The sequence below is a fragment of the Periplaneta americana genome, chromosome 14, assembly GCF_040183065.1.
Source record: "Periplaneta americana isolate PAMFEO1 chromosome 14, P.americana_PAMFEO1_priV1, whole genome shotgun sequence".
Classification (NCBI taxonomy): Eukaryota; Metazoa; Arthropoda; class Insecta; order Blattodea; family Blattidae; genus Periplaneta; species Periplaneta americana.
The window spans coordinates 36,744,599-36,767,526 of record NC_091130.1 but is presented as its reverse complement, the minus strand read 5'-3'; positions in this window follow the sequence as shown (position 1 = coordinate 36,767,526).

The following is a 22,928-nucleotide window of genomic DNA, read 5'->3' as shown; positions in this document are numbered from 1 at the left end:
TGTTTAATATCCCTGCACGTACGTTTTTTAGTTTATTTTTACGTCTAACGTTTTTATTTTTCCCGTAACACGCTTTCTTTCGTCTGTTTACTTTGGTACTAATGTAGAAAAATGGGTTCATTTTTAGTTCATTTTTACGTCTTACGTTTTTATTTTTCCCGTAAGACGCTTTCTTCTGCTAATTTACTTTGGCGCCAATGTAGAAAAATGGGTTCCATGAAAAATGTAAATAATATTAGAAAAGTTGTAGGCTAATTGTTTAAATATCCATGAGTTGTATGTTTTTAGTTCATTTTTACATCTTACGTTTTAATTTTTCCCGTAAGACGCTTTCTTCCGTTTATTTACTTTGGTACTGATTTGGAAAAATGCGTTAATTTTTTCTCAGATGTTCCTCGGAAAGATGTAAATAACATTAGTAGAGTTATAGACTATATTTAGTTTAATATCCCTGGATTGTACGTTTTTAGTTCATTATTACGTTTTACGTTTTTATTTTTCCCGTAAGACGCTTTCTTCCGTTTATTTACTTCGGTACTGATGCAGAAAAATGGGTTCATTTCTTCGTCCAATGTTCCCCGGAAAAATGTAAATAACATTAGTAACGTTTTAGGCTATTTGTTTAATATCCCTAAGTTGTACGTTCTTTAGTTCATTTTTACGTTTTTATTTTTCCCATAAGACACTTTCTTCCGTTTATTTACTTCGGTACTGATTTGGAAAAATGCGTTAATTTTTTCTCAGATGTTCCTCGGAAAAATGTGAATAACATTAGTAAAGTTGTAGACTATATTTAGTTTAATATGCCTGGATTGTACGTTTTTAGTTCATTATTACGTTTTACGTTTTTATTTTTCCCGTAAGACGCTTTCTTCCGTTTATTTACTTCGGTACTGATACAGAAAAATGGGCTCATTTCTTCGTCCAATGTTCCCCGGAAAAATGTAAATAACATTAATAACGTTGTAGGCTATTTGTTTAATATCCCTGGGTTGTACGTTTTTTAGTTCATTTTTACGTTTTTTGTTTTTCCCATAAGACGCTTTCTTCCGTTTATTTACTTCGGTACTGATTTGGAAAAATGCGTTAATTTTTTCTCAGATGTTCCTCTGAAAAATGTAAATAACATTAGTAAAGTTGTAGACTATATTTAGTTTAATATGCCTGGATTGTACGTTTTTAGTTCATTATTACGTTTTACGTTTTTATTTTTCCCGTAAGACGCTTTCTTCCGTTTATTTACTTCGGTATTGATGCAGAAAAATGGGTTCATTTCTTCGTCCAATGTTCCCCGGAAAAATGTAAATAACATTAGTAACGTTTTAGGCTATTTGTTTAATATCCCTAAGTTGTACGTTTTTTAGTTCATTTTTACGTTTTTATTTTTCCCATAAGACGCTTTCTTCCGTTTATTTACTTCGGTGCTGATTTGGAAAAATGCGTTAATTTTTTCTCAGATGTTCCTCGGAAAAATGTAAATAACATTAGTAAAGTTGTAGACTATATTTTGTTTAATATCCCTGGATTGTACGTTTTTAGTTCCTTATTACGTTTTACGTTTTTATTTTTCCCGTAAGACGCTTTCTTAAGTTTATTTACTTCGGTACTGATGCAGAAAAATGGGTTCATTTCTTCGTCCAATGTTCCCCGGAAAAATGTAAATAACATTAGTAACGTTGTAGGCTATTTGTTTAATATCCCTGGATTGTACGTTTTTAGTTCATTATTACGTTTTTATTTTTCCCGTAAGACGCTTTCTTCCGTTTATTTACTTCGGTACTGATGCACAAAAATGGATTCATTTCTTCGTCCAATGTTCCCCGGAAAAATGTAAATAACATTAGTAACTTTGTAGGCTATTTGTTTAATATTCCTGGGTTGTACGTTTTTTAGTTCATTTTTACGTTTTTATTTTTCCCGTAAGACGCTTTCTTCCGTTTATTTACTTCGGTACTGATGCAGAAAAATGGGTTCATTTCTTCGTCCAATGTTCCCCGGAAAAATGTAAATGACATTAATAAAGTTGTAGATGTAGGATGTTTGTTTAATACCTCTGGTTTTAATGCATTCGTAGAGAGAGTTTTCTCTCTAATAAAACAAAAACGGACAGATGTAAGGAATTGATGTGCCAAGAACTTAATTCAGACAGAACTAGTAGTTGTAAAATTTCACAACTGTGTAAGTCCTAGGGCCCTCCTCTATAACTAAAAAAATTAACAATAGTCAACATGTTACTATATAATATGAGATGTCGCCGTCCTCGTTGAATAAACAAGACTATAATATGTAGTCAAAAATAGACAGCCAACATGTATTTACCCTTTTCTATACCAAAGGATTCCTCCAGTCTGGGGCAATATTAAGGACAGTAATTTGAGCAGAGGTAAATTATTGTGAAAAGGAAGTACCAAACATTTTGTGTCCGTGACCTTGAACGTTTACCCAAGGAAGAGAGTCCATAACAAAAACATGATTAGTAGAAGAAAGATATGACAGGTGCAACTTTTTCGTAGAAAACTATGTTTTGTTATCGCTAAACGTTACCGGCAAACTTATGCTCGTCGAATCTTCATTAACAACTGCGCAACGTGCTCTACTAGTTAAGAAAGATCGTCCTTGCTGTAAAACACTTTAATAACAAATTTATTTGATTTTTTAACAAAAAAGAAGCCGCCCTAAATAAGGGTTCGAATAGATCGGCCTACTAATCAATTCATAAAGAAAAATCATTAAAATCAATTGTGTGACAATTTGAAAGGAAAAAGAAAACATTAAGATAAATGATACGAAAACATAGGAAATCATTTACAATGAAAGTTTGTTGGGTACAAATGATTACTAATTATAGCTAAGGATGATTTTAACACGTGAGATCCTTTGGCATCAATCGTTGCATCAGAAATTTTAAATTGTTTAAGTTGATATAAAGTTTCTCGTGGGATCGTGCCACGGGCACCGAACATGAGCTCAAAAACTGTCCAATGTGTGATGTGGTGTTGTGCTCCAAGATGGTGACAACAAGGCTCATATATGACTTGTTTTTCAAGACACACCTCTTGTGGCTGTTGCTCGTGCATCTCGAAACGGACTGTGGGATCAAGAATGACACCCTTATCCTTCTGCCGATCAATTATGATGATATTAGCAGTAGAGCCATCAGAAGAGCCGCAACCAACCTCCTCATAAACCTCATAGGAAGCATTCTGACGGATTGAAGATGCGATGAGAGAACAAACCGTATGCAAATGTAGTCTTTCAGGTGAAACTCCCTGTAAAGCAGATTTGAATAATTTCAAGGGAAAAATTGTTCCGGGGCCGGGTATCGATCCCGGGACCTCTGGTTGAACGTACCAGCGCTCTACCACTGAGCTACCCGGGAACTCCACCCGACACCGTCTCAACTTTTCCCTTTATATTCACACAACTCGCGTGGGCTGACGAAACGCCAGAGACCCACAACGAGTGCACACAATCTCTGTGTGACTTGGAATTGTGGTTTTCTGTTAACGTACACAGTAACGTATATTGCATAATATTTGCATAATATATACGTTACTGTGTACGTTAACAGAAAACCACAATTCCAAGTCACACAGAGATTGTGTGCACTCGTTGTGGGTCTCTGGCTTTTCGTCAGCCCACGCGAGTTGTGTGGATATAAAGGGAAAAGTTGAGACGGTGTCGGGTGGAGTTCCCGGGTAGCTCAGTGGTAGAGCTCTGGTACGTTCAACCAGAGGTCCCGGGATCGATACTCGGCCCCGGAACAATTTTTCCCTTGAAATTATTCAGAACAAACCGTATTATGTCTGTTGATTCGGAGCAATTCTCCATGATGACAGAAACCCAAGACGTGAGGAAGCGTTTCTTGCTCGTCGCATCTTCTGCAACGCCTTGAGTCAAGAGTTCTACCAGGGGCCTGTTTCACAATGTTTACAATCTTTGTAAATTGTACACTTTGCTTGCAAATTGTGAACTTCTGTTTCACAATCTTTGTTTGTAATGTTCAACTTTACAAAGGAAATCAAATCTTTACATATTAAATTTTGCTCACTTTAAAGTATTCGGTTTCACAATGAAGAGTAATTTTACAAACGTGTAAATTTTACTTGTAAAATTAGCATATTTTCTACAATACTTCTGAGATGTGTAAAGTTTGATATTGGAACAAATTATGAATAAATACAATAAAGAAATACTTATTAAGTTATTTTTTGAGTAACTGTATAATATTAAGAATTAAACTAAAGCAGTTTTGATGTTATTAAGGAGTTCTAATGACTCAGACGAAGAGATGTGTAAAGTTTGATATTGGAACAAATTATGAATAAATACAATAAAGAAATAGTTATTAAGTTATTTTTTGAGTAACTGTATAATATTAAGAATTAAACTAAAGCAGTTTTGATGTTATTAAGGAGTTCTAATGACTCAGACGAAGATATTGAATTTAGGCCTAATCAAACGAAGACGTATACGTAAAATTCTCCGGGCAAGAATTAATAACACGTTCGTATCATTGTACAAATTTAATGAAAGGTTTCGAATGAGTTCCGCGCTATACTTCAGAATACCGCGTAAGTATTTATATACGAAGACTGTATTTAATAAATACTCGCACTTAATAAAGAAGTTCCCTGCACCAAAAATAAATAATTCAATAATGCAATAGCGACACTACTTACGTGGTATTCTGAAGTCGTTTCGAGTCCCGTTTCGCTGGAATCTCTCCTTCAAGATATGGGACATCATATTCAACATGTACAAAAGAGAAAAGTGATGCCCTACCCCCTAACCTCAAAGCGAGAACTGTATTGTTTTGCATTGGATGCATACTAACTGTCAGTTCCGTGGGTTAGCAGATAAGCACGGAATTTCTAAGATATCAGTGTGCAAAAGTGATGTTGTTAAAAGAGTTAAATTCGGGGCAGGTTTTTGATCATCAAAATGTTATTTACTACAGCACAGAATTTTTATGCTGCTGATGGGATCACTAATGTTTGTGAGGTTATGGATGCAACATTAGTAAATAAATACTGATGGATCAACACAAAACATTAACCTGATTTTGTGGTTAGACATTGTAATTATTTTATCAATTGCATATTTGTACGTGGACCAAACCTGTTATTTACTTATTTGACTGAATTTTGTGCTAACTTTGGTCATTTAAGTAATAGACGTATTGGTATACTCGACCAATCACATCACATGAAACTCCATTGTCGCCAATATATAAAAATCTAAATACTTTTAATTTTTTAACAATACTTTATATTTTCTGTTGGTGAAATATGAATCAGCAAGCTTAGAATAATCTATTTTAGTACAAAATGTAAACATATGTATCGATAGTAGTAAAAATACAGCGACTTTAGCTCTGCTCCTTAGCGATTTTTGTAAACTGTCGTTGGCGAACGTGTGTAACCAATAATGCGTATTTGTAAATTTCTTTAGCTGATTTTGTAAAGTTCGTCAGACTTTACAAACTAATAAAATAGCATTGTGAAACACAATTTACAAGCATCTGTAATCTTTTACTTGTTAATTGTAAATTGTTAATTTGTAATTTGTAAGGATTATGAAACGGGCCCCAGGGAGAGTAAGTATGCTTGTGCAAGTGTTAGTATGGAAATGTTCCAGACATAATATTTTGAAACTGATAGCAATTTAGTCCACATTATTCAGAAGGGACTTAGTATTAAATACATTTTGAAAGGATTGTGCTAAACGATGTTCCACATTGAAGGAAAAACTACAACCTGTTCTCGTGTGCGTTTTCTCTTACTTCTCGTTTAGTCAATTGTCCGAAGACAGGTTTGAACGTCATAAGTGACATCAATAAGGCATCATTCATGAGGCTACCAAGCCAGACGATAACGAGGTAGGGCGATCAGTTCCTTTCTACCAAATCTATTTCTCGAAATAATAGTCTGTGACGTGAGTTAGTTTCATTCAGTACTAACAACTTCAATAGAAAATTTGACAGCTCCCTGGAAAGAAACAGAACTCTGCATGGTTTGAGGCATGGGTTCTGTAGTCTGGCTGCATTCTGGAAGTTATTAGAGGCTTATGATTAAAGTGGGTGCCTTTTTTATTTTTAAATTAAGTTGTTAACATAAATAAATCCAATTCTTTAATAAAACTGTACTTACACTTTTATGTAAACTCTATTTTTGACGAAGTTTAAGCTATTTCGAATAATACCATTTACATAATTATGTTAAAAAAAATCAGTATTTTGAGAGGTGGCAATATTATCAGAACAAGAAAACGAAGTCTCATAAACATGAATCCTAAAATACGAGTAAATATCTTCCGAGATATGAGGTTTACTAGTTTCGTTTACAAATTGTAAGTTGGAGTAGCATATGCATTTTTCACAGGTCATTCCTCAGGAAAAAGATTTCGCTAAGGTAAATGTCGACCTCTTATCACTACAGACCGAATGCGATTGCCGAGTAAATAATATGTTAGCAATGTCGATAATCCTCATTAATGTGTACATTTCACTTATTTTTAAAAGAATTTACAGACAAGCACGATTTCGTTTGTGTTGATGGAATTGACCCTAAACCGGGGATGCAGAACTGAGAGAGAGATTAGAGAGGGGGGGATGGAAGCTTGGAGAAAGTATTGGTTCCCTTCTACAGACCACGGGCGTTGAATGACGTCTCCGTGATCCGTCCAAACCATGTGGCGGATTACAATAAACTGATGCTCATGAATAAAATGACGAAAATATTTCCGACCACAATAATTGTAACACTAAACTTAATAAACTAATTAGGATTAAATGTACTTACTACATTTCTAATGGTATGTAAACGAATACAATACGGTTATTTTATGTAAGAAAAAAAGATTTGGAAATACTTAAGTGCACAATTTCTCATTTAAATTTAATTGGTTAAAATGAACTGATGATACAAGAGAAGGCTTTATGGCCTTAACTCTGCCGGTAGAAATAAATCTATTAGTAGTAGTACTAGTACAATTTTTATATTTCCATTTCGTACAATATTCTGGTCAAAGTTTTTACTTTGTCTTTTCGGGATTTACTTCCAAACCTATCTTATTACTTACTTCAAGTAAAGTTCTCGTGTTTTTCCTAATAGTTTGTGGATTTTCTCCTGACATATTCACGTCATCCACATAGACAAGGAGCTGATGTAACCCGTTCAATTCCAAACCGTCTCTGTTATCCTAGACTTTCCTAATGGCATACTCTAGAGCAAAGTTAAAAAGTAAAGGTGATAGTGCATCTCCTTGCTTTACCCCACAGTGAATTGGAAAAGCATCCGACAGAAACTGACCTATACGGACTCTGCCGTGCGTTTCACTGAGACACATTTTAATTAATCGAACTAGTTTCTTGGGAATACCAAATTCAATAAGAATATCTTATAAAACTTCTCTCTTAACCGATCATATTCGTTTATCTCGGCAGTAAGATAGGTATATTAAATCCAATATGCAGTTACAATTTTTTACCTGTTCAACTAATCTATGTTTGATCATTATTTTACACCTTATATAGTTTGCTTCCGTAAAAGCCAGTACTTTCGTTTTTTTTCTACAAATATATTCATATTACATTTACTTGCTTGTTCATTTAATTTATATATTATAACCACTTGTAATTCATGTTTTGAATTGCTGAATATCAGCTGATTATCTGGGAACAATATAGTATTTAAAATCTTGTCAGTAATTTTAAAATTAATATTTAGTTGCATTTTTCATTGTGTGAGTGTAGATATAGCCTATAGCAGGAGCAAGGAACAACCTTGTTTTACTTCTTGCTTTGACCTTATTGATTTATTGCTAATTTGAACTCCTTTGTCAGTAGTTAAAAAAGTTTCATAATATAGACTTTGAATTACTCATACTATGTGGTCTGGAAACCCTCTTTTGTATATAATTTCCCATAGTTTTTCCTTGACAGCCTGTCAAAAGCCTTTTCGTTATCAATAAGTAAAATACACGTTCGTAAGTTAAATTCTTTCCTCTTTTGGATTATCTGCTCTACTACAAATATGCATGCTGAAAATGAGTGATCTATGAAAGGAATTTTATAAACCAAGAAATTAAAAGACGAATATCAAACATTGAATAAAATACTAATCTCATCAGCTCATCCACAACTACTTCTAGATTCAAGTATCGACTAAAATAGGCATCATAAGACAATGAAAATGTGACACGTAAAAGATGTGACTATTAAAAATGAAGGCCAACCAAAGCGCAACGGTGCGGTGTGACAAAATAGTCACTAAAATATAAGAACACTCAGAAATTAAAATATGTGGTGTAGCTATATGAGTCATGTGAAAGAGACTCAGTCTGAAGTCAAATGTACAGTGAAATACATTTGTTTCTTTTTTAATTCCTATGCATTTTTACATACAATTATACAGTATATCAAACTATTATATACAATAAATAACTGAGCGATTTGGTATAGACCAGTGATGTCAAAGCAAGCGCATTTTTCTGACCTTGATGTCGTGCGCGGGCATCAAGCGCTAAGTACGGAAAGAGGAAGGGTTCTGTATATGAATAAGCAGCCTGTTGGATTAAGAAAACAGTGGTGTACAAACTTCAGACGGAACGTGAAATTTTTATGTCGTTATTTTTATATGACTTCTTTCTGTTTGGTATTATCTATATTGTCTGTGAAACAAAAGTACTAACACCAATTTATTAATACTGCACTTGTGTTTTAAACGTTAATAAATAATGAAGAGTTAAGAAAGAATATTCACATAAATTCCATAGTAGTACAACTAAATTGTACTAAGTGAATGAAAGACATCGTTCATAGAGAAAGTGATATCCCAAAAAAAGAGGTTGAGTATGTCATGATAAGTTGGAATTGATATTGAGGTATCTTATAAAAGTAATCAATAAACTAATCAAAACAATATTATAGTACAAAGCAAAGTTACCTAGGTATATGTTTTAACTGTAACTAATATTACATAACAAAACTATTATCGCATTATCCTTTTAAGGTGATATTGGTTCGCAACTTCTTATCATCAGAATATTAAATTATTTTCTTGAAATCTGTTGAAGCTATAGAGCTGCCGTTTTTATAACACATGGACACATATCTCTTGTCTATGGTGTAACAGTAGTTGCTTTGTTAATTCATTTCCATGAAAATATTTTAAAAAATTTGTAATACACTATCTTCAGTAATACGTATTTACAATATATTAAATTTACGAAAACATTGTTTCAGTACCTGTAAGGCTACTAAATAAACATATCTTAAAATTTCAGTTTCCTGTCAAAAAGTAGAGAAAATATTTCTTTTGAATAAAAAAAGCACGCTTGTGAAAAATGAGCATAAAAATAAAACTTATATTCTTAAAGCACTTATACTTCTCAGAAAAATCTAAAATTTGACATGAATACAGTTTTAATAAGTTCTCTTCACTTTATCCATTGAATCAGTGCTGGCCATCCCTGTATATAGCTCGACCAAGCGGCATATACTACCTATCTCGTCTGTCTCTTTCAATTCCGCTGTAAAGCGCTCAGGCTCTCATGAGCTCTAAAGCGCGCGCTTGCCCGAATGGGCATCATTTGACATCACTGGCATAGACGGTAGAGTTTGTAATTCACATTAGGGAGGTTCCGGGTTCAAACCCTCTGGCCGGCCAATCTGGCGAGTTTTTCATGGTTTCCCTCAGTCACAAAAGCAAATGCCGAATTGAAACAAGCCATCAACAACACACAACAGGCTGGCCTTCTATGCCCAAGGTTGCGGGTTCGATCCCGGGCCAGGTCGATGGCATTTAAGTGTGCTTAAATGCGACAGGCTTATGTCAGTAGATTTACTGGCATGTAAAAGAACTCCTGTGGGACAAAATTCCGGCACATCCGGCGACGCTGATATAACCTCTGCAGTTGCGAGCGTCGTTAAATAAAACATAACAACACACAACAGAAACAGGAACTCATCAATAGTAACAACGGCCTATTGGTACATCCACTGATCCTAACACGTGATATGACCACAGATGTTAAAGCGCGTATAAACAAACATAAAAATTAAGTAAATAATTCGTTGCTAGGGAACGTGAACAGCATATGAGTAGTAATTTCAGTGTCGTTTTTATTTTGCCGCACACCGTATATAAGTGAAAATTATCAATTAACCACATCCATCATCAGTGTACAAATTATTTTATAACTATTTTATACATCTGTAAGGGCTATTCCATATGAAATCGATCAGTAAAAAACCTCGCATTTTTTTAATACTCTAATTTTTTCCCTATTTATACAAGGTGCTGAGGACAATGCATTTTCAAAAATATACTAGGCCTATCGAAAGTCAAACGGTTTTCGTATTATTGAGCGACAAATTTAGCCTATTTTATAAAAACAAGCCTCTTTCAGCGCTCAGAACTCTGGAACTATTTACTGCAGAACATTGAACGGGAGCTCATTTTGAACCTGACATTTGGTAGGTTATGTTAAGAAGTAATCCTTATTTTTATTGTATACAGAGAGACAGATAATCTGATTTTACTTACTTTTAGGCTTTTTGCCAATTTGTAAAAATGTAAAAAATATTGAGAAAAAACCTTGCATTATTAAGAGGGATTCGGCATTGTTTGCTTAGTGGCTCGGCAATAAGTTTCGAGGGTATTAAATAAATTATTTTCACATGCCTAGACTTGAACGGCGCAGTACCGCACGCATTGGCCGAGAGATGAAGATAAGCGAGCGTTGGGCGTTATTTTACTCCTGTGTTTATGAAAACTTATGATAAAGCTAGCCCAGCTATGCGCTACTAGACGAAACATCACATGTTTGTCTCCTGGCCTTGGTTGTCTCGGCTAGCTCCCGTGTCACAGTCAGCTGGTTACTTCACGCGCGTGCTATTTATTTTCTTTATTTGATATTTCCAATAGTTTCTTATCAACGGTGCACCAGTAAAAAAATATGTGTTTATTTGTACTTTCAATGCGGAATCTAGCCATATATTTTAAAAATATTTTTTCGTGGTCAAAGGCGTCTTAATGAAGAAAAATCTAAATTTCTCCATTTCCATAAAAAGTAAGAAAAACTGTTTACATGTCAATATAAAGTTTAATTTCTCAGCATCAAAATAAACCATGATTTTGATCATTGGGTGAAAGGGTTTCGGAGCCACAACCGTTTAAAGTTGCTAATTTTATGAAAATACGGTGAATTTAAATATTTTTAATTTAAACACTATGAAGTTCTGATGCCTCAAACTTTGCACAAAGCATTGTATCACAGTTGTCAACGGACAGAATAAGTTTCATTGTGTTTAAAAATTGCAAGGTTAATTTTCTCTATATTTCGGCCCGTAAGTTGAATAAGCTAATTATAAAATGACATATCAAATTAAAGGAACAACTCGTAATAATAATAATGATATGAGAAACCATCAAAATAAAACTTCCCTGCCTAAGGTAAATATGAACAAACATTCTACACTCAGTTACAGATTTTGTTCCATTTATCAAACCTCTTAGAATTCAGACTTACAAATAATATATTTCTGCGCCAAACTGTCTGTATAATAAAATGCATCGTGTGACTTAAATTTTCGTATCAAGGATATGAAAATGTTGAGTCATAATTCTTATTGGGAATGACTCTACTTTCCATATATTAAGAATACGTCGACCACATGCTTGCAGACGCAGTTAAATCTTACACTGGCCGTTGATCTTGATTCGAATATGTAAACGTATTCGATAAATACTTCTGACTTGAGCATTCCATGAAATTATAGGGCACGCACCAGAGATCTTAGCCCAAACTACATTTACAGAAAATTATATACAAGGAATTACGGTACACTTTGATTCCTATCATCAAAATTACTGGTCAGTGTTCCATATTTTCGCCGGAAAACTTGATATGCAATTAAATTCAAATGAGGTAAATGATAGGACATATCATGGAGTCTTATGCGCATTTGCTTTACAAAAGATATTTTGATATATTAACCATTTTCTTACTAAATATATAGTTATCGCTCTTATCGGCTTATCTTGAAATACATTGCCGCAAAGAACACAAATGATTACATGCATGGATACAAAAATCAAATGAATGGACTTTTAAAACCTTTCTGTAGGAAACAGAAGTGGAGGGCTATAATAAAATGTATTATTGCATGCAACAACGAAACAAAACGCAGTTGATACGAACTTAAACGTAAACGTTAATTATTGAATAAACTAACCTTCGCAGGATTAGCTTTCTTTCTAAAAGTAATAATATTTATAACTAGGCAGTGGATGCGGGATGACTTATCGTTGAATGTAAGTGCATATTTACTATATGCTACATTTTTTTTTCATTCAGACCATTGGCTCAACAGGTTTTACATGTAAACAGACGACGTCAACATGCTACTGTATCTCCGTACAGTCAGAAGGAATAGAAAAATAACGTACTGTAGTACATACCTTGCAAGTTCAGTCCTCGTCATCATTGATTCAATTACCAGCGTTGCAGTAAACGACGATATTATATTCTCGTAAGTTGTCGAAGCTGAATAGTCTTCGCCTATCGCTTCAACAGTTTTTGTATCGAGAGAATTTCTGAAGAAAAAGTCTAAAATTGGGATCACTCAATTTCTTTAGAGGAATATTTGCACTGAGCATCATGTTGCACGTGTCGTTTAGACCCGCACAACTAAATGATGATGATGATGATGATGGTTCCTCAGATTTCATTTCAACGCATTTCCTGTGCGATGTACTGTTGCAATGTTTCTCTATAGCCTGAGTTATTCTGGTTTTTATTTCAATTTTACATACATTACACACGATATTGTCTTCGTTAACACATAAAATGTCACTTTCATACTTCTTAATTGTATTTCTTATCTCTAAGCGAATTTAACGTTTTAACTTCGACATTATGAATGGATCAGCACTACACTATTCAACTCGTACTAAATACTTGAGCAGGATAACACGACTGCACACATTGCGTTGCAATGTGGACCGGGGTTCCTTCGTTCTGTACGCTGCTGTACTCGCCGTGTACACAAAGGCGAACGAAGCGGCACGTGCCATATACTCCGATACGAAACAACTTCACTTTTCCTTAAGTCATCCCGCATACACTGTCTGTTGATAATACTTACTTACGGCTTTTATTTCTTACGTATGACTTTTCAAGTAACCCGCAGGTTCATTGCCGCTCTCACATAAGCCCGTCATCGGTCCCTATCCTATGCAAGATTAATCCAATCTCTATCATCATATCCCACTTCCCTCAAATCCAATTTAATATTATTCTCCCATCTACGTCTTGGCCTCCCCAAAGGTCTTTTTCCCTCCGGCATTCCAGCTAACGCTCTATATGCATTTCTGGATTCGCCTAAACGTGCCACATGCCCTGCCCATCTCAAACGTCTGGATTTAATGTTCCTAATTATGTCAGGTGAAGAATACAATGCATGCGGTTCTGTGTTACGAATATTGATAATACAGCTTTTTTTATCTATTTAGTATGCTGTGTCTTTTGACAACCGTTATGGAAGGATGGCTACCCTTATGAGATTTATATATGTTGGTAGGTGGGATTCACTTACTTTAATGATATATTAGAAATAATCATATGATACTCATCATTACATCAGACGATCGAAATGTTCACCCTCTGTTACTGAACATATTTCTGTTCTGTTGAAAAGGTTGCGTCAAACTGCATGAAGTTATTTTTTTTATTTAAAAAATAAATATATTCCTTTAAATTCCTCAGATAACGTAGACTGTGTACACTTGTTATTTAAGGGTATCTTAAAAGTAGGCTATATTACAAAGAATGCTCGCATTTTTTTTTCACTAACTTAAAAAAATTGTTTGCCATTATTTATAGAACACGTATTCCGGGATAATTCCAATTAAATTTCCTCTTAAAGCGCTTCTAAAAATGTTTTTCTTTACTGAACTATCCTAAATGAATGTTTGTTCCATCGAATTCCCACCATACAACACAATATTACATAATGAACCATGCTCTGAGCAATAAACGTGTCAAACTAGCACCACACACACAACTTAACTGCGTACGAAATCTGGCCATTCAATAGGACCTCCTCTTCTGATCCAACGTCCACAAAATGCGAAATTTATAGTTTCGTAGCCACTGGCGTGGCTCAGTCGGTTAAGACCCTTGCCTGCCGATCTGAAGTTGCGCTTGGGAGCGGGTTCGATCCCCGCTTGGGCTGATTACCTGGTTGGGTTTTTCCGAGGTTTCCCCCAACCGTAAGGTGAATTCCAGGTAATCTATGGCGAATCCTCGGCCTCATCTCGCCAAATACCATCTCGCTATCACCGATCTCATCGACGCTAAATAACCTAGTAGTTGATACAGCGTCGTTAAATAACCAACTAAAATAAAAAAAATTATAGTCTCGTACAGCAATAGTAAATTGTGCTAGTTCTCAGTCCTGTGGCATCCCCATCTGCTGATGCACGATAAATGATACGATTGCTAACAGTTCTAGAACAACAATTTACGAAAGGTTATTCTAAAAATTTCCATTTAAACGTGGTGGCAGAAAGTAATGTGCAAAGTATGACTACATCTGCAATGTAGGTCCTGATATTACGTGCTTGTACTGACTGAGGATTACTTTGGAGACCACGGGTTCCTATTCGACGAATGTTATATTTCGCCCGCTCTATAAGCTCCTTCAGTTTGAGCACAATTATTTAAATCACCCGGTATAACTCAACATAGACGACAACTCAAACCAAGTTGAATAGAGATGAAGATGTCCTGATAGCGTTCTATCTCTGATCAGTGTTGTAAAGAGAAGAGCAACCTGTCTTCTGTAGGACCATTCATATAGGCCTACACACTGAACTAAATGAATATTTTGATTTCATTATACGGGTGTTAAATGTTGAACAGTGTGAAACAAGCTCAACAAGCGCTAAAGGAGTACTTTAGTCTAGAGTATCCGTTGTAAAGGCAAGGCGTTTCGTATGTTATTGCTGTACATATCAAACTCATTGTATCAGGTGCCCATTTTTTGGTGTGCGTCCAACTGCAAGACAGTGTCCCAATATAAAAGTAGTGTTCCAAATTATGTTGCCTATGTTGACACAGTCGTGAACTGGGTATAGAAAGTTATCCATCCCATTAAGAAGCATAATAAGCGGTGCGTCTGGAAGAAAGTATTATATTTATATGAAGTATTATTCCAATAATAAGCTTATTTGACTATTGTCAGTGCATTTCGAACTTGCGGATCAAGGTCAAGCAATGGACTGCATTTGCCACGCGTGTTTACCCCATTACTGGATCATTCTCCTCAATTAAAGTCAGCTGGGACAACTGGGATTGCCAGTGCTTCAGTTCACAATTCAGTTCAATGACTCGTGCGTGGTTTGTACGTTTGTGAGTGACCTTGATCCGCCAGTTCAAAATGCACTGTGTTTAGTTTCATCACTACATTATGCTCTATGAAACAATATTATTATGATGTACCGAAGTACATATGATATTTCCATGCAGAAATTCTGCGTCATGAGTGCGTCTGTAGGCACGAAGAACAATACATTCACTGTCTCTTCTGTTTAGAATAATGCATACTTCTACTCCGAATTATCTGTTATCGCGCTTTCAATTTCTTACAACTCTTCGAAATCGAAATCAAGCACTTCTTTCTATCCTTCATCATAGAACGTCTTTATACTCATCTTCCTATACTGTAGAAATACCTCGCCTCTGGAATTCGTTACCTAATGAAGTCAGGGACTGCCGGACTTTATCACAATTCAAAATTAAATTGGAAAATTTTGTCTTAGTTAATGTTTTTAGGTATTGCTAGTATTGATTTGTTTTTTTTTTTCTTTTTTAATCTAGATTAAAATTGCAAGTTTCTTGTTTATGTTAGTTAATTAGTTAGGATACAATTAATTATGATACTTAATCACCCATTTAAAGTTTGTGTGACAGCAACCTGTGTATATTTTTGTGTGGCTTTACTTTGTTTATAGTGTTTTCTCTCTCTCTCTCTCTCTCTCTCTCTCTTTATTTCTTGTGTAGCTTTACTTTGTATATAGTGTTTTTTTCTGTGTTTATTTTTATTATTGTATTTGTATTCCTGGTGTTGTGGAAGAGAAGGCCTGATGGCCTTAACTACACCAGAATGAATGAATAAATAAATAAATAAATAAATAAATTAATTAATTAATAAAGATGGATGAGTGGAACAGAGAAAAATTCTCTCCGGCACCGGGATTTGAACCCGGGTTTTTAGCTCTACATCGTAACAATATATGATATGCGAAAAATAATCACTTAGGGCCGTATTCATAGACATTCTTAGCGCGGGCTTTCGGTGGATGATCAGCGAACTAACGTTTTTCGTATTCATAATCCAGTGTCAGCGATATGATATGATATGATATGAATCCTGTTTAGCACGCTCGTAGTCCGGGCTAGCGAAATGTCTATGAATAGCTCCCTTAGTGATTTAAGACGGCGCTTACTCCGTCGGATCCCGGCCACTTAGTCACTCATAACGAGTGCACCTCTGCACATGTGTGGACATTGTGCCACTGTCATACATCTATGACGCAGTGCATGAAGGTTGGCCACTAGAGGAACCCAAGAGGTGGAACTTAAACTGAGACGATTCGATCCGACATCGGGATGGGAATCCGGTGTGGCTTAGTGGATAGAACGTCAGCACGTAGAGCTGAAAACCCGGGTTCAAATCCCGGTGCCGGAGAGAATTTTTCTCTGTTCCACTCATCCTTCATCTATGAAACAAGCTATTAATGGATCTCAAAAAACTATTCTAAACAATTATAAAGACAAAAATATTAACAAAGGATCATACAGGCCTATTAAGATATTTCATTGTTCCAAAGAAGTAGATAGGATATGTCAGGAGTACAGAAATCCTGGCACTAGGTTGCCACGGCGACTGTGTTTTTGCTACTGGCTGGCGTCTAAGTTTCTATTTTGTTTTTTATTTCTTCTCCTACTCGTAAATCTACTGTAAAAGCCCAGTGACACCTATCATGACGTCACTGAAGAAGCTTAAAACCACGCCACGATCTTGTCGAAAATAATGAACATCGAGTAAGTAAGGATTTAGTCAGATAAACCTTATAAAAGACACAGTCTGATCGTCATTAGAAACAAACAAATTTTATGTGTTTTGATATAATATACATAGATCTACATACAGCAGTGTAAGCAAAGATTACATCATATAAAATACAGCCCGAAATATACAGCAAAGGAGATGGTAAGAAGGGGAGCATAACAAAACTGCTTAGGCCTAACTTTGAATGAACAAGTGATGGTTAAAGAGAGGCAAATCATGTCTTACTCCGCTATTCTGCTGATGTATGAAGGGTTTGACTCACGAGTCAAGAAATGCCGACCACTGACCTACTGTAAAGGAATTTGGTCCTGTAAGAGCTGTGGACCAGTGCTTTTTAGTGGCAAAACCGTAAGGCACGTCTTTGTCACAAAGGATCATGCATGAATCAGCTCATCATTATCTAAGATTGTAAATCCACGTTGAATACTGTATAGGCTTATATATTTTAGAGTTTGTAAAATGTAACAGATAGTAGTGTTTACCATTTAAAGTTCTATCCCTAATACATCTATTTCATTTCCATTTTTAACGGTTTTAAATGTTTAGAAAAAGTATTACCGAGGACAATGCCAAGTAGCAATTAGATTATTCATAAGAATCAGGTGATCTTCGAATTAGTAACGACCTCTTCACAGGAATAGAATACTATGTTTTGAACTACAGACAAAAAGAGCACCCCATTGTTACAGTGGTTCGAATTTTGTTATTATACAAAATCAACTTTGAAGTTCTTTCATTTCATTAACCTTAGCATTACCAAAATATTTTTGTGACATGGATAACCAACGGTAGACCAAAAAAATTGCCCACTAAAATAAATTTAAATAAGTATATTACTTGCAGTGTAACAAAATGGTATTATTATATTACTGTATTATCATTGAATAATAACCTTCCTTTTTTAAAGACTTACGTTCAATTAAATTTTACCACCAAAATTTTTTACTTTACTTTACACATCAGTTTTTCATTCCAGTGATTATACATCGTTTTTGAGCAAAATGCACCAGCATACAATTTTTGTATCTGAATGTCTTTTTTTTCACATAAATTAAGTCCACAATTTCCACATCTGACATCCTAAAATATAAATGTTGCCACCCCTCTTGTTGTTTCTTCAAATTCACCCTCCGAAACCTCTATAATTTTTAAGCAAAGATAAATAACCTTACAAACAATAACAGTAACAATTAACAATGTGCACACTATAATTATTACAGTAGAGTTTATCAAAATATGGTATGTAAATGTACAAATGAAAGAAAGTATGCCAGAAAGATTATATCTAAAAGATTGTGTCAAATTAAATTAGATGAAAAAAAAATAAGCCAAATACTTGTACGTAAAATAGGTTATGTGTCAAATTACTTTATGTCAAATAGCAGTAGGTAAAGTGCAGTATGTCAATCCACCCGGAACCACAAAAAATTAGACTATATACCGGCACTTCTCTAGGATTTTAGGAGGGTACAAACTATATCATATACCCCTTTCAAATTTTAGAGAGGTTGTTGCGCCACTGGATATTTGCAATATCACAAGTGAATGGTGAATTTGCAAAACAACTTAAGTCCCTAGAAGTAGTTTTGATAAAATTAAAGAAAACTGTTTTTAGCCTCACTGAATCTAATATTGTTACAATATAATTTTTATATGTAAGAGAAATAGTTTTATTATAAAAATTCATACTTTTGTATTCTGCTTCAGGTCGTAAAAAATTTAATTATCTTCAGGACTTAAGTTGTTTTGCAAATTAACTTCATCATAATTATTAGGTTACTGACACTCAAACATGTTTAACTAAATATATTTATTGCAAAATCATAAAATAACCATACTGCAATTGCTAACAACATTAATCATAGAGCACAGACAACTATTGGATGTGTTATAACAAGACCACAGCTTAGCTTCATCTTTCAAATCTTTGTTGTCTTCCATGCTATAATGTTTTCGTAAAATGTATGCACATCTTCAGCACGAATGTACTTAAGCATTTTACGAATATCTTGAATTTTGGTTTCACTGATCGGGGATAAACCACTGTGTTGGAAAGTGTGGAGAAAGAATGATGCTGAAAATGATCAAGAAGTAGAAAGGAAATTGGTTGTGTCACTGGCTGAATAGAACTGCCTACTGAAGGATGCATTGGAAGGAATGGTAAACGTGAGATAAGTTCGGAAAGAATTACCAATAACAGACAAAAAACAATCTGTCAGCTGAGTGTATGATTAAAATTACATATTATGTAAGTTTCTTCAGTACTTAACAGGAAAAACAACTTAAGTCCAGGACTAAAGTCGTTTTACCCCTTAACCAAATATTCTGCTGCTAATAAAAAATATATAGAAGTCGTGGATTAAAGTCATTCTGCTACTAAACGATACCTCTTGCACACAGTAACATAATCATGCTCTCAACTCAAAAACCCCAAAATGTGGACTTATGTCGTTTTGTAAATTCACCATTCAAGTATGCTATTAATTTCACGCTGCTGCAGTAGTCTTCTATGTATTGGGAGCTGAAGTCATGATGTTAATGGCACATCCAAGAGCACGGTATGAAGTTCCTACTACTGCAAATACCACGTAGGAACTCTATACCTCGCTAGTGGCAAGTTACCATGGTCGACGATGACGCTGAGAGACGGCACACATCTTGGTACAGACTGTACTGCACTAAACTGCAGCACCGACTGTACAGTATGTTGATCTGCTGAATCTTCGCATGTCGTCATCTTCTTGTATATGACCTGCTTCGTTTATTATTCATGTTATTTGCACACACACGTTTCTACAAGCTCCTTTCATATCGAACGTAACGTAACATTCACTGTCCTCATGCTAGAAACAGAGCTTTATCACATCAGAATGCAGGATTTCATAGCGTAACTATTGCAATGTAATAAAAATCATTACGTATCGACAGAAATTCGATAATACCATATTTTAGTTTTATTACACTAATATTGATATAAAATTCGTAAGCAATAAGATATGTCATATAAACTAAACAAATATATTCACATATTATGTGACATAATAAAGAGATAGAGGACTTAAATCACAAACAAAATAGTGTACAGGGCAGTATGAGCGACCACAGGGATGTCCAGAGTATAATGAAGCACCTTTTTCTTGTACATAAGCAAATATTTTGCAGTAATAACTGAGTGGTCCACTGTAAGAAGGAGCTATGCCACAAAATTCTGAAAAAATTAAATTTCAACCTACTATCTGTTGTCCGCATATGATTAGTCTCGTGACGAGAATATTGTACGAAATGGAAATATAAAAATTGGAAATTTATCCTTTGAAGAGGTGGGAAAATTCAAATACCTGGGAGCAACAGTAAAAAATATAAATTATACTCGGGAGGAAATTAAACACAGAATAAATATGGGAAATGCCTGTTATTATTCGGATGAGAAGCTTTTATCATCTAGTCTGTTGTCAAAAAATCTGAAAGTTAGAATTTATAAAACAGTTATATTACCGGTTTTTCTTTATGGTTGTGAAACTTGGACTCTGACTTTGAGAGAGGAACATAGGTTAAGGGTGTTTGAGAATAAGGTGCTTAGGAAAATATTTGGGGCTGAGAGTGATGAAGTTAAAGGAGAATGGAGAAAGTTATACAACACGCATTGTATTCTTCACCTGACATAATTAGGAACAATAAATCCAGACGTTTGAGATGGGCAGGGCATGTAGCACGTATGGGCGAATCCAGAAATACATATAGAGTGTTAGTTGGGAGACCGGAGGGAAAAAGACCTTTGGGGAGGCCGAGACGTAGATGGGAAGATAATATTAAAATGGATTTGAGGGAGGTGGGATATGATGATAGAGACTGGATTAATCTTGCTCAGGATAGGGACCAATGGCGTGTTTATGTGAGAGCGGCAATGAACCTCCGGGTTCTTTAAAAGCCAGTAAGTAAGTATCTGTTGTCCTTTCCCTAAACTATATGAAGCGTTCGACATATCATTTAATTTTAATGTGTATACTTTATATTACTTGTTAGGCCTATATGTTTCCATTGAATTATGTTAATAACTTCATTTTAACCCTTGTTTTGTACGGTTTTAGTACATGGCGTTTGGCCCACTATGGTTCTGAACCCTTCATAAAGATGTCGCATTGCACCAGACAATGTTAGAACGCTCTGACTAATTCTGGGATACACCATTTTGTCATACAGTGGGCTCAACAGACATGGAGACGGCTGTCACACACTGGTTCCGATCTCCGATCGACACAAGGATACAATAGGCCTAGTTAATCTCATAGTACGACAGATGTCTCAGTTTCGGTGGTGAAAATGTTTGAAAAATAGCTAAAAAAATTTCTGTATTTTTTTTCCAGTAAATCTTTCCATGAAATTGTGTTTTCTTTCTGTAAACGACCCCAGAGAACTTACTTTCTGGATGGCAATTGCGCCCGAGTGGACAAAATTTGCATAAGCACTTGTTTTGACGTTATTAACATGGTGGAAGAAAAATAATTAACTTTTTTATCTTCCCCCCATGAGAATGTTTACTTGTTAGCCTAAATTTCTAAAAAATAACGTAGGCCTAATAATTGAAAATAACATTATAGATCTACAGTACCTTCATACGGCACAAGAACTTTTCACAAAGATGGTACAAAACCCTTTAAAATGATACTGAAGTATCCCTAGAACCTTAGAGGAAATAACTTCCACAATGTAAAAAATTACGCCGATAAGTATTTATTAAAAAGCAGACGAGAAAAATAGGTTCACTAGATAGATAGGTCTTAATATTGTACCTCACAATCTGTAATAATAGAGGTGGTAAAGCATGGAATGTCATGTCAGTAACATTGGCAACACGCTCTGGGACAACCTCGTTTGTAGCGATGATGATATTATTCTGAATACTTTGAAATCAATAATTGTTCCCTGGCGTTGTATAGGGATAGTGAGAGGAAATGCATGCGACTTATAAAGTCGCTTGGGTTTACGGGAAACGGGTGAAATTTTGATAATTTTCAATAAAAATTGGAATTTTGTTTCTTTCTTTTTTAATTAAAAATGAATCAGCAATTTCTTAGTTATATGTTGAAATTTCAGTGCTCTACGGTGCTTGGAAGCATAAAACTTATGGTAACAATGATTACAGGAGAAAAATTCGCTCCGGCGCCGGGGATCGAATCCGGGTCCTTTGTTCTACGTACTAAGTGCTCTAACCACTGAGCTACGCCGAAGTTCAATCCACAGCACCGGATCGAATCCCCCTCCTCTAGTGTTTTTTCCCTTTGTGACCTGATTCCAAGTTCGACATATATGTTGACATATATTAAGTCCACTGCCATTATACAAGGAGCGCACTCAATCGAGTGACTTGGTGGCCGGGATTCCACAGTAATATGGACTGTTGGCGAAGAATCTACATAGATTAATTTTTGGTCCTACAGAATATATATCTATTATGGTAACAATGATTATTTCGTCAAAGGACCTTACAATTTTGATACTGGGAACTTGAAATTATTACTGCATGTTTTATTTACTTTGATTAAAATACGATAACATTTTTGTGCTAAACTAAATATAAAAAACAACAATTCAGTGGCCAATATAAGTTTATATTTTGAAGTTATATACATATATATTTTAAAAAATTCTCTCCTTTTATAGATGCAAATTTAAAATTCTGAATACCAGTACTTAGTTCTTTTCTAATCATGTCAGAGACGTCGTAAACGAAAAGTTAATGCTTAAATGTGTAAGAAGAGATAGATTTTCAAAAATATGCATTTTT